Source organism: Vicugna pacos, chromosome 19, assembly GCF_048564905.1.
Source record: "Vicugna pacos chromosome 19, VicPac4, whole genome shotgun sequence".
In the NCBI taxonomy this organism is placed as follows: Eukaryota; Metazoa; Chordata; class Mammalia; order Artiodactyla; family Camelidae; genus Vicugna; species Vicugna pacos.
The window spans coordinates 35520641-35534219 of NC_133005.1; the positions used below are offsets into that span (position 1 = coordinate 35520641).

Here is a 13579-nt window from a genome sequence, read left to right on the forward strand (position 1 = left end):
GGGTTGTGGTGAAGGAAAGTGCAGTGTTATGGCCGGGCACCAGACAAAGCGCCCCAACTCCCTGATGGGTTTCAAGAAAGCATTTTTAAAGGCCAGGTGAGGGAAGAGAGTCCAAGGTATGTGATCAGCTCATCCGCAATTCTGATTGGTTGATGGTTAGGTAACAGGGCGGGGTCACAGGGGGTAACATTATCAGTCCTTAGGCACCCTGCACGAGGGGGAAGGCAACATACACGGGGTGGGGGTGGGGGTCATGGCTCAGCACCCCCAGGCAGGACGGTGTTTAATCTACCCCATTTCACACGGCTTTTCCCTTCTGGAAGAAATCCTGACTTTTTACTTCTTTATTTATTTGGCTCTTTTAGTCTGAGGAGTGATGCTGGGCCCTGGGCTGCGGTGGAATAAAAACCTGGAAGATTTGTGGGAGGTGAGCTCCCGGTCCTTCTATTCCACCATCTTTGTCCAGCTTCTCCCCAAACCTGGAAGGTTTGCTTTCCTGTCATGTCCTGAAGTCCTTAAGAGCTGACTGTCAAGGGGATTAAAGGAAAGCGTTGCAGTCACAGCAGGAAGCTTTTCTCCCCGGAGGGACTGTCGGGAGCTTGTGCCCATGAAGACTTGTCTTTATTCTTCCTCGGACCCCGGCACCGAGCACTGTTCCTGCAGGAGTGCTCTGTCAGTGCCCACTGCCGGGACGGCTCGATGCCCGGTCGGTCCCTTTCTCTATTCTCACGTTTTGTCCTAACTGCCTGTTTCTGCAGGGTTGAGTGTTAAGAAAGTAAGTATCGTCCATGTTCTTCGGAGATACAGCCGGTCAGTAATGGAGTAAGTGCAGGCGCCTGAGCTCAGAACTAACTGGTTTGGTGCTTGGCAAGAGCCTCCCCGAGGCAAAGGTGGAGCCGCCCCACCCCCACCGTTCCCCTTCCCCGAGGTTCTAAGGTGTTTTACGAGTTAATTTGCATGCCAACCCAACCCAGCGACTGGAGATGAGTAGGGTGTTTTCAGTCCTTTTAGTGCTCGAGGTAAAGATAAATGTCTTTCAACGCCTGGGACCATCCCTTACAATGAATCACCCTGTACTAAGTGCCAATAATGTTCCCTATTGAAACACTCTGAGCAAGACCGACTGAGATTAGAAATAAAGAGGAGATGGAGCATCTGTCTTGTCCTCTGCAAGCTTTTCTTCTTTCCCAATTATCAGTCCGTAAGCTTTACACCTGAGGAGGCTGGTCCTCCTGGGATAACTGGGGTGGGGGTGGGGCACACGCTGGAGAAGAGCCGGGCCCTGGGCAGCCAGGTCCGGCTGTAGGAGCAGCAAGTCCTGACCAAGTCAAGCTCCCTGGGCCTCCGTGGATGGAATGCGCTTGGGGCTCCAAGTACCGTGGGGAGGAGGAGCCACGCTCCTTTGGGGTAAATCTGCTGCCATCACACCCCAGCGTGTCTTCCTAGTCACTGCCCAACTACAAGGAGTACCTCCCGCCTCCCTGCGCACACACGCTGGGGCTCGGGGCTTCCTGCGAGCATTTTCCTAGGAATCGGGGAATGAAAAACTGATTCTGCTGCCCTTTCAAGAGCGGGTCCACCTATTCCTCCCCAGGTGTCTTCACTCACTCAAGCATCTCACACCCAGAGGCTCAGGCCTGCTTCCTTAGCCCCCCTCCATCCCCGCTTTCCCCACACCCAGTCCAGTTAGCTCGGCTTTCTCTATGGATCTGCCTCCAGAAGGTACCCGACATGGGTCCACTTTGCTCCATCCCCCTTGCTTCTTGGCCGCATCACTGGTTCCTCCCCTTCTACTCTGGCCGCACTCAGCAGCCAGAGGGATCTTGGAAGAGAGAAAAATCACATCCTGGTTCTCCACTGCTCAAGTCCCTTCCATGGCTTCCCTCGCATATATGCTGAAGTTCTTTACCCTGGTCTCTCCCTGCCTCTGTAAGCTTTCTCCTCTGGGGACACTCAGGCCCCTTCCCCACTCGGGGCTTTTGCATTTGCTCCCAGCTCCCCTTGAGATGCCCCTTCCCTGGTTTTTGGCACGTCCAGCTCCTATTCATCTTTCAGGTCTCAGCTGAAAAGACGTCTCCTCCATGAGACCTTCTAAGACCACCTCCTCTGCAGAGGCTTCCGTCCCCTCCTTACTGTGCATCACACCACCCTATTTTATCTTCTTCAGAGTGTTATCAAACCAGCTTCATTTGCCCGGCACAGAGCAAGCCAAAATGCTGAGACGCCAAGGTTTGTGGGAAAGAAAAGGTTTAGCTACAAAGCAGCCAAGCATGGAAGTAAGAGAACAAACTTCAGCTTTTCCCCCAGGGAAGGCCAGGGTCTCAGGGTATTTATGGGATAAAGAAGCTGGGCGGTCTGACTGTGGGGGGGGGGGGTGGTGTGTGGGGCACGGGGAAAGGTGATTGGAGAAAGGCATGGTCATCATTCTTCTGTGTAGGAGGAGCTACAGCCTCTATGCGGGACACGTGTTACAACGGAGGCGCTGAGCACGATCTGAGGGTGGAGTTTTCGGCCCTCTGACATCAAAAGTTCGCCTGGGCACCCTGGCACATGCCCATTTGGAAGGTAGGTGGTTCTATCCAGTCTTAGCCAGCTCAGCTCCAACTAGATGCAGCTGACCGCAAGTTCCTGGAAAACACCCCAGGCAAGCATCTGATTGTTTAGGCCACGTGAATCTGGGAGCACAGGCAGGTTTTTTGTAGCAACAATTAAACCGACTTTGATTAGTGAAGGCAGGTAACAGATGTAATGGATTGAACTCAAGAATACCCACGGTTTCAGTGGTACCGATGACTACCTATAGTTGTCATCTGTCACCCCAATAAACCATCAGCTCCATGAAGATAGGGACCATGCCTGCCTCATTCACAACTGCAGCCTGAACTTGGCTCGGCCACGATGTGGTGAATGGGTCGCGATAATAATCACAAGTCTACCCAGGGAGCACCCTACAGGCCACTGCCGTGGGAAGCCTTCCAGGTACCCAACTCATTAAATTCCACTGGGGCTCCAGGAGGGAGGCTGCTGTCATGGTCACCAGTTTAGACAATGAAATGGAGTCACTGAGAACTCAAGCGACTTCCCCGAGGTCACCCTGCTGGTCTGTGGCAGGCTGGGACCTGAACCCCGTGCAGACTGAACTTAGACTCTTGGTGCTTCAGCTTTGTACCATGGGGACAGGCTGAACACTGGCAGTCAGAGCTGTGATTCTATAAGGAACACGTTCAAATAGTGGAGAGGGACAAATCTTGAAGACATGTGTGTCAGCTGGTAAGACACACAGGGGGGAAATGAGGGACTTCAGGTACGTGGGAGCGTGCGTTAATTTCTAGGGCTGCTGTAACAAATTACCGCACATGTGGGGGAATTAAACAATGCAGATTTATACTCTGACCCTTCTGGATGCCGGAAGTCTGCCATCAGTCTTACTGGACTAAAGCCATGGTGTCAGCGGGGCGGGGTCCTTCTGGAGGCTCTAGGGGAGAATCCACTTCCCTGCCTTTCCTGCTTCTCGTCTTCCTTGCCTGCCTGCATTCCTTGGCCGGTGGCCCTTCCTCTTTCTTCAAATCACATCACTCCAATCCCTGCTTTTGCCATTAAATTTTCTCCGACTCTGAGCCTCTTGCTCCTCTCTTGTGAGGACCTTATAAGGACCCAGATAATCAGAGTGCTCTTCCCACCTCAAGATTCTTCATTTAATCACATCTCCAAAGTCCCTTCTGCCATGTCGGGTAGAAATTCACAGGGGACATGGACATATAGGGTTGAGGGTGTAGCATTATTCAGCTGACTGCAGAGGGAGGTTGGTGATTTTAGATGGGTCTTGAGGGAAGGCCTCAGTGAGAAGCAACTGTTAGAGCAAAGACTTGAAAGAGCTGAGGGGGTGGCCCTGGTGACCTCAGACCAGAGTCCCCCAGACAGAGAACAGCCAGCAGGAAGCCTGCGGCAGGCGTGTGCCTAGCACCTTCCTGCAAATTCGGGGAGGCCAGTGCAGCTGGGCTGAGTGAGGAGGGGCAGAGCAGAGGGCTGTGAGGTCAGAAAGGCCATGGGGGCAGGCCCTCGTGGCTGTTGTAAAGACTTGGTAGGTGGGAGCCATGGAGGGTTCTGGGCAGAGGAGGGACAGGATCTGACTCAAGTTTTCACAAGCTTCCTCTGGCTGCTGTGTGGAAGACAGTGGAAGAGAGAAAGAAGGGAGGCCTGCCTGTTGGGACACTTTTGCAATAGCCCAGCTGAGAGAGCTGGGTGGCCTGGACCAGAGGCTGTGATATGTTCCCCCTACCCCTCCTCGGCCCGGCTTCTCCTTCGAGATCAGACAAGCATTCCTTGCAGCTAGAGAATCCGCTGCTGAGACTCACAGTTGAGTCCCTCCCCAGGAAATGCCCTTGGCCAAACAATTTGTTTTAAAAATGTATTTCAAAATTCCTGGGCCCATGTGAGGTATAGTGATTTGTCCTTAAAGTTACAGGGTAATGGGTAAAGAAGAGATGTTTATGTATTTTTCTGTCCAACCGGAGCATGTGAAGGTTCTTCACAGAGTCTGGGCACCAGCTCTTCCCGCTCAGGTCCACACTGTCTAAGAAAGATGGAACCAAGCGAATACAAAGCAACACATCCCCGCGTGAACGCTACCAACAGAACTGTCTACTTATGATATGTTCACTCATTTAACAAATATGGAGGGAGCATCTTTATCCACAAGCTGCTGTGCTGGTTATTCAGATACAGCAGTGACCAAGATAGACGCGAGCCACCTGTTCTCATGAAGTTCCCGTCAATGAGGACAGACATTATGCAGGTAAACAGATAAATACACAGATAATTTTCAGAATGTGAAAAATGCAGGAATGGAAACAGATTGGGGATAGGATAAGGAGTATCTTGGGGTGTGGCTACTGCTTTATTTTAGGGGGCCTGGAAGGGCCTCTCTGAGGAGGTGACATGTGGGCTGAGCAGTCTTGAGAAGGGGCTGCCATGAGAGATCTGAGGGAACAGTGTGCCAGGCAGAGGGAACAGCAAGTGTAAAGGCCCAGAGGAGGGAACAGGCTGGGACAATTGAGGGACCAGAAATGAGGCCAGTGTGTGTGAGGCATCAGAAGTAGGGAGAGTGGTAGGAGATGGGGATCCAGAAATACTTTACAAAGAGAAAGAGAAGGTAATAGAGTTGTCATTATTACTGCAATGACAGTGAGTTTTCTTTTTTCTTTTTCTTAAGTCTTCCCAATATTCCAGCTCATAAAGAGCCCTCACTTTCTCCCTTAAATCTCCATCAGCTTCAGCAAGTTGGCTCTAAAGGCTATGACTCCTCTGTTTATCAGTGGATATTGTGGGTACATTAAAATATATTAACCAGGCCCCTAAGCAGATTGAAGAATCACAGAGTTTTGAATCAAATGGGGCGGCTGACATATCCTCATTACCTCAAGACATGCATTCTTCCTCATTGTTAAGGAATCCAGGCATCATACTTTAATCTTCCAAAGCAGGTAAATAAAACCTGATCTCTCTATGGAAACAGGACCCCGAGGGAAATGCGTGTTTTCTGGTTCCAGCGCTTTGGGTAATATTTCCACATTCCCTTCTGTTTGAATAATGTGTTACACGTTGCAAAAAATATTTTCTCCTGTACCGGTTCATGGAAATGTGTGGAAGGTATTCACATGGCACACATATTTATAATCCTTTTCCTGATCAAATTAAAGAAAAAAAGGAAAAAAGATGCCTAAAAATCCTCAGTTGTCCGTACTTTCTGGGAAGCATGAAGAATTCGTATTTGCATTCTTTCCTTGTCTCATACTTCATCTTTTTCTTTCTCCATAGTGTGTGTTTAACCCTGTAAGCTGGTTCTCCTCCTACCCCTTTCACACACAAACAGGTAGTGCTGGGTGTCCGTCACTTTTGTCCTTCTGGTAGCACCCTGCTGATTTTATTTTGGGCAAACAGTACCCACCCCCCCACCTCCCACCCATGTGGGAGAATTGACTCCTCTAGCCTCTAGCTCCAGATTTGGCCTCACGACCTAGGCCTTGACATTCGGTTCCCTCTCCAGCCCTGCTCCCTAGGTCTAAGTGACTCCTGGATGGCAAATGAAACTCAATGTGGGACTTGATTTACTGGAGAGAACACCTCGCTTTTCGCAGGATTGGTTTCCGTGGGAATATGAACCAGGCCACAGAGCAGAGAGATCCTGCATGTGTGTGAGGTCAATGTCCAGGAAACCAGCCCCAGACTGGAGAGAAATGGAGCCTTGTAGACATGCTTTGAGCTCCTTGACTCAGCCATGCCTGAAGCCTTTGCCCCTCAAGCAGATTTTCTCCACCTCAGAACAGTTGTCAGTTAGAATTGGATAATTCTTTGTTGTGAGGGGCTGTCCTGTAAATTGTAGGATGTTTAACAGCTGGATGCCAGTAGCACACGGCCTGCTCCCTCTCCAATGACAACCAAAAATGTCTCCAGACATTGCCAAGTGTCCAAAATTACTTCCGTTAAGAATCCCTGCCTTTGGGAGTCGGAATAGCTCAGTGGTAGAGCATATGCTTCGTGTGCATGAGGTCCTGGGTTTAATCCCCAGTATCTCCATTAAAAAAAAAAAATCACTGCCTTTGATCGCTCACAGTTTCTATGGGACAGTAAACGCCCTTTTTTGCTTACTCCTGTTTGAGCTGGGTTTCTGTGCTTGTCTCCAAGGGACTTTCTGCCCAAAGGAAAGCTGGACCTGTAGGATGTAGGGGGGCATTTAATAAAAGGGGCCTGATGGCAGCAGTGAATGACAGGATACCTGTTGTCAAGAAGCCAGTTCTAAACTGAGCTGAGCCGTCTTATAGTCTGCAGGTATATTCCGAGGGGGTGAGACAGACAGCCTCATACCTCAGCTGGTTGGTGATGAGAAACTGCTCATGACAGCTTCCCAGGGAGAGAAAGAGGCAGAGTGAGATCTCCTGGGGCCACCTCCTTACACCCTCCCATCCTCTCTTGTTCCATAAGACGTTCTATTGAGACTCAGATGAACTGCAGCTCCAGCTTGGCCTTTGAGGCATGCGAGGCCCCCAGGGTGCCACGGTGGGTGCGCTCCCCTGCAGTTATAGAGAGAAGGGTAATATCTGCTGGGTGATTAAAAGAACGTTTGCTACTATAATAACCAGTCCCAAACCGGTACAGGGCTTCAGTCATCTGTGAAAAATGGGGAAAAAAAAATCACTGACACAAGTAAATATTTCTAGACATTCCCAAACATCTAAACATTTGGCATTTTGGGGGTGTGTCTTGCCTGGAAATCCTCCTCCTTCTCCCCAGGCCCCGTGGGGACCCTGATGTGGACACAATGATGCTACTGGGATCCTGATCCATGTGTCACGTGAGAGGCCCTCACCCAAGGAAAGTTCTGGCACTCGGTTGTTCTAACTTGGAATGAGGCTGGCGGTGAGATGCTGGCCCCATTGCTCTGTCTGTGTTCACAAAGAGAGAAGGAAAAAGTGGGCAGGAGAGGCAGGTTGGTGGGGGCTGATGACGTGGAGACAGAAGCTCAGTTGAGATTTAAATCCCTGGTGTTTTGGAAGGTGCAGGAGAGCTGAGTCAGGGGCTCGCCTTAGACTCTTAAATCTCCCTTTTCTCCAGGGAAGACCTCAGTTCACCACCATCTTTGATGGGGGAAAGGTTGGAGGCCCTGAGCTCCCGTCCTCAGCTGGGAACTCCTATACTCATCACTTCTCAGATCTTGCAATGGATTCAGGGCCGGGACTGAGATAAGACAGGTAAGGCACAAAAATTGGGGGGTAATCGAGATAAATATGATTTTAATGCAGTATTTGAAAATCAAAACTGATGCAAAAAAATCCTTAATGAACAAAATAAAGAATTTTAAAATAAGATAGGATCTGTTGTTTTACTTGGAATTAAAATTTGAGACGTATGCCTCAAACTTCCTGATTGCGTAAACGAATCTTTCTTTTTAAGTATTATGATGAACACCATGGCTTATTAAACAAACAAAAATAACCCTAAGAAGCCAATTTATATCGGACACCAACTTGTGATTTTTTTCGAAATCAAATGAACTGGATTTTCACAATATTGTATGATCTGAATAGATGTTTTGTCTGAGTCATTCATTGCTAGAAAGGCCCAATGGAGTTAGTTGACAAAAGGAATGATCAAAACAATCTCAAACTCTAATCCCAACTGCAAGCCCTTTTGAGGTTTATAAATCCAGCCACCAAAATTCTTGCAGTCAACTCAGGATCCACACTCCCTCTGGCCCAAAGGACCCTCCCTGTGTCTTAGCGGCGTGTTCCAGAAGTGAAGAGTATTTCTCAGGTCTGCAGAAACCCAGAGAAGAAAACTCATTTTATGATCTGAAGGGAGATGAAAGGCATGTCTTAATAGCGCATTTCAAATGCATTCGTGCTCATCACAGAAGCAGCCGAGGTCCCTACATTATTTAGAAAGCTGCAGGAAAGGGAATAATGAATGCAGAATACGTGGGCGACTCATTTTGATTTTTTAAAAATGCAACTGAGCCAGAGAAAGCTTCACAGAAGATCTAAAGGCAAAATAAATTCTCTGTCGTTTGCAAAGTCAAGGCAGTAAGGAGGTGATTAAGCAAAAACAAACCTGAGATTTCACCTGAAAAAAAATTGAGCATTTTCATCTTTGAACAGGTGAAGAAAATGCCATCAAAGGGTGTCTGAGGGGCAAGGAAACTGTTAGGAAAATGGGAATTCTGTGCTCTGAGCTGTTCACAGCTCTGTCCCTGGAGTGTGAAATTAGTGACTGAAGGCAGATTTCACAGGCACTTTCGCCGAGCGTGTTGGGGCCGCGGTGGATTTGCGACGGGGCCTCTCAGCCAAGTCCTGCCCACTTGCAAGCTGCTGTCCTTATTCATGCAAAGCACAGATAATCCTGGGTGTCTGGGTTTTACATTTATACTGAACGCAGCCTCTCTCCTTCCTATTGGAGTGAGTCTAGAGCGGAGTGTATGGCGGAGTGGGGGCGGGGCGGAGTGGGCGTGGCGGGGGCGGAGCATCTCTGAGACCAACATTCTCATCAACCTCGTAATTACTGTTAAGAAAAAACCCATCCACAAGGATTGCATTCATTGGAAATGTTGGGAAAATGTATAGAAAATAGGAATATGGTTAAAAATGTTAAAACATCCCCCAGGGCGACAAGGAATTCTCTGAGTCTGGATTTTGAGTCTGAGACAATGGATGATTGCTTCCACCTTTCCCATCCCACCGTGATTCTGGAGAACTGGTCTGGGGAAGTTTAACAGAAGAGAGAAAATTCGGGAAACGGCGAACTGGGAGAGGTGGTGGTTCCTCCTGATTTGCTCCTTGTCGGTCTTGGTCTCAACTACGTGGCCACACACAAGGCAACCGAACAAATGGAAATGTGACCTTTTACACTTTGACCTGGCTGGAGTTAGGTGGCAGAACTGAGCTCGGCCACCAGGTAAAGAGACCGTTCTTAACAGGCCCCAGAATACAGTTACCCCAATAGTCAGAGGAAGCAATCATCTCGGGAGAAAGTCTTCTCACTTTAGCATTTTCGGAAGCACTTTAGACTGTTCCATTAAGTTTTGAGAGCACTGTATTTTCTAAACACAACCCAAAATCATTAACAAATCATTTCCCTCTCAAATGGAGTATTCTCTCTTTCCTGGTCTCCTGAGTGGTGGCAGGTGTTTGGCACGGTTTGAACTTTGAACACCCTTGTGGCAAATTTGAGACAAAGTAAGAATCAACACCGAGCTCTCCAACACACGCTGTAAATCAACTGTGGATCAGAATGATTTTTGTACAAATAACTGAAACGCACAAACTGGCTTAAACAATTACGTAGTCCATTGGTTCCCATCAGTCAAAAGGTGAATCAGCCCTTGGAAGATGTCTTCAAGGGTCAGATCCTTTCCTTGTCTGCCCTGCCCTTCTGGGTTGCCTTCAGCCCAAGGCTGGAAATCCTCCTGGGTCTTGGAGGCCACTGGTGTCTGGAAGAAGAAATCAGGTCAAAGAAAACTTCGGAGGTTTCTCAGAAGAGCAAGCAGGAAGTGTTGTGGGCACAAGGTGGCCAGCTGGTGATGCAGGTTGGTAAAAGAATTACCAGAGACCGAGAAAAGTTTAGGAAAGTTTAATAGGTCTACAGGCTACAGGAAATGGGGCCACACAGATGAGAGGTGCCTGCGTGAGCGCCAAGGGTGGGTGGGCAGGTCTTTTATTAGGGGGAAGGGGCTGTGCACACAAGGAGGAGGGGCTGCACGATCACTTCGTGTACAGGGACCTGATTAATTGTAAGATCTGTCAGGGACTTCTCTGAACAAGAGGTTTTACGACTTTGATCAGGGCAGGATATGAGGCCTGCCTGCCCAGGGTATTGTGAGCTGGGCTACCTCCTGGGGCCATGAGTTTTGTTAGGGTAGACACACATCAAGAGAAGTTGTTTTATATCTTGCAGAAGTGCAGGTATGCAAAGGGTCCTGCAAGGGGTGGGGGGAGTGGGAGTTAAGGTGTCAATGGCTCCAGGCACACAGGGAGCCCCGGAGTGGGGGTTTTATGACTCTAGAGAGTGCTAGCTGGTGCCACAGGAAGTTTCCAGAAAGTACCAGCAAAGCCCTTCTTGAATCTCCTTGGTCTCAGCTGTATTCCATGTCTGCTCCTGACCAAATCACTGTCAGGGGGAAATGGGGGGTTCCCCTAGAACCGTGCTCTAGCTGGGGTGGGGTGGGCTTGGCTTCTCTGCGTCACGGGATTTGAAAGGAACAGGGGGTTCCTGAGAAGTCAAGAAACTTTTTAGTGTAAGGCTGGGATGTAGATGCTGGCAAGCAGTCCACGACATCCTCTACTGTCTAGGGAAAATCACTCTTTCCTCTCCACTACCCTCACTGAAGGAAAATTCTGTTTTTTTTTTGTTTTTCCTCACTCACTATTCACATAGGCGCTTCTGTGATCAGATGTGTGGGGTTTTCCTCAACCTGACCAATTCTGTCCCCCCACCCAGTAATTCTACTCCTGTGTCTGTATTTGAGAGAAACGAAAACACGTCCACAGAAAGATGTGAACAAGACTACTCAGAACAGCTTCATTCATAACAACCCCGAATGGAAACACCCCAAGTGTCCATTAACAGGGAAATGAATAAACAAACCATTTGATATTTGTACCAGGGGATACTACACAGCTATAAAAAGTGACAGGCTGCTGACACATGCCACCACGTGGATAAGGGCCATAATTAATTAGGTGTCTTGCTTTCAGAAATACTGAAATTCAGAAGCCATCAAAAGCAGATGTGATGATCCTGGATGCGGACTGAAAGTCAGGAGGCGGGGACCAAGGACAGTTGCTATGTTTTCAGCCTTTCTGTACTTTTGGGAATTAGAAAAAGCATGCACTACCTAATTTAATAACACTTCAAGGGTCTGTTTCCTCTTTCTGTCCATGGACCCTCAGTCAAAGTTTGGTTAAGTAACCTGAAGCCCCACTCACGCCAGTTCAGCTTGGATATTTGGAGTCCAGGTTGGAGGGGATGGAGAGGAAAGATTTAGAACCGGACAACTCCAGCCAAAGCCCAGGAAATTCATCATCTAGGTGACCAGGACTTGGTGGCTCTGTCCCAAGGAGGGACAAGTTGGGGACATCTTACAGGAGAATGGGTTTGAGAACGAAGTCCCGACACCCACAGGTCACGTGCCCCGAAGGATGCTGCCATGAGCCTTGACAGAGCCCCAGCTGGGAGCCTGCGAATGAGCTAAAGAAAAAGAGTAGACGGAGGTGCGCTGCTTTCCATAAATGAAGGATTCTCTAAGAAAATAGTTCCTCATGCTGATGGGCACTGCAGTCTTGGGAGGATTTCCAAATGCAAATGCACATAACCTCTGCTGAGCCAGGGCCCCCCGGCCAAGCTCCAGACGGTGAATCCAGAACTTAAAAGATAAAAGACCACCCACTCCAAATCACATTAGGGGTTTGCCACTCACATCACATAAGTATTTATCACTTTACAAAGAAGCAGAGCTTGGGGTGTGATTTGTTTCACACAAATTCTATTTAGACGCCTCCTTCCATAGATGTTCGAAGGCCTGTCTGCAGCGTTAAACCTGCCGGCTGTCTGCGCCCAGCCCACATCCGGGCGGGGTGGGGGCCTCGCCAGCTGGTCACCATTTCATCCCCACTGCTCAGGCCAGGGTCTGCCTCACAGAGGCGGCAGGGAGATGATTATTGTGTGAAAGAATGAATGGGAGGTGTTTTTTTTTTGCTCCAAATTAGTTCTTTTCTTTTTCTTTTTGGTTTTTAAGTGCTATATTATTAATATTTTTGGTAGACATTCTTGTAAGACTTGGGCAATCGTTGATTGGTTTTCTGCTTGGTGTTTGTTTATTTTGTTTTGTTTTGGGGTCAGAACTGTTTGTAAGCAACAGGGACCGACTCTGGTTACCAGAATAAACCTGCTTCAAGGGCTTTTGGTGATGCTGTCACACCGTTTAAGACTCTGCTTCAAAACACGGCTTCTGAGACATGCAAACAGATTGTCCAAGCGTGGGTCAGTGCCCACCCCTTGAGGGGGACCAGGTGCCTTGATGGGCTGGTCTTCCAGACTGTATCCAATGGCGAAAGCTTTGTTCCCGCAAAGAGAATTGGGATGTTGTTATCGGAGAAAGAGAAAAACCTGATGGCGGTATTCCATGGAAACCAGTGGTCCTCAACCCAACTAACTCAATACCCCCTTTAATGACAAGCATTGTACAATGCTGCCTCACACTCCTGAAATGAAATGCATGGATAATATGACCGACTTAGACACGTAATTTAAAGAATCAGAATGTTGTCCTAGATACAACTTCAGGGAGAAATAAAGGGGCACTAACTTGGAGAATGTTGCTTAGAATAAAAATAATGAGACAACAGAATTATACAGAATTCAAGAATAATAAATGCTCAGTGCTCAGGAGTGGCTACCCTGCAAGATTTAAAGAATCAGTGAGGTGTTTGCTTTTGCTTCCGATGAATGTCTGGATTTAAGGGCAGCGAGATGATCGGAAGCCAGCCTGCACAAGACATAAAAGAAATGAAAGAACAGATGTGGGGTGGACGCTGGAATAAAGACTGTTGGATGTACATTAACAGATGTAACAGATACTTTCATCCTCTGGAGGTGGGTTTGAGTCGCAGTTAATTATACACAGAGTTTTTACTTGTGGGAGTATTCAGAGGGACATTTAAAAGCCATGGGGGACACAGTGGGACCGTCTTGCACGTGGCAGGAGTTGTGGCATCCCTGAGCTCCTCTCTATTAAATGCCTCTGTAGGGAAAGAATTGGGAAAGATTTTGAAATTTATGAGGCTATCTTGACTAACCCGTCAACTCAGGTGATCCTCACCTTCCATTGGCTTTGACCAGGCTGTTTTACAATTCTGTAAAGACAGAAGTTAATCTGTAGCCAACTGATAGCAGCAAACAATTCCTACCCATGGAAATGCACAGTATATGGTGGTGGTTGGCGGGGCGTGGGGGTGGGATTTCTACTCCTTTGCCCCATTAGGGAAGAAGCCAGTTCTGCATCCATTAATCAGATTCATTTCAGCATTCC

At 48.3% G+C, this 13579-nt stretch overlaps 1 non-coding gene across 1 annotated transcript; it reads left to right on the plus strand.

The window, feature by feature from the left end:
* The first annotated feature begins 6507 nt into the window (after positions 1–6507).
* Positions 6508–6576, plus strand: TRNAT-CGU (transfer RNA threonine (anticodon CGU)). Its single transcript has one exon. It is a non-coding gene; the product is annotated as a tRNA-Thr (tRNA).
* Positions 6577–13579: the final 7003 nt, after the last annotated feature.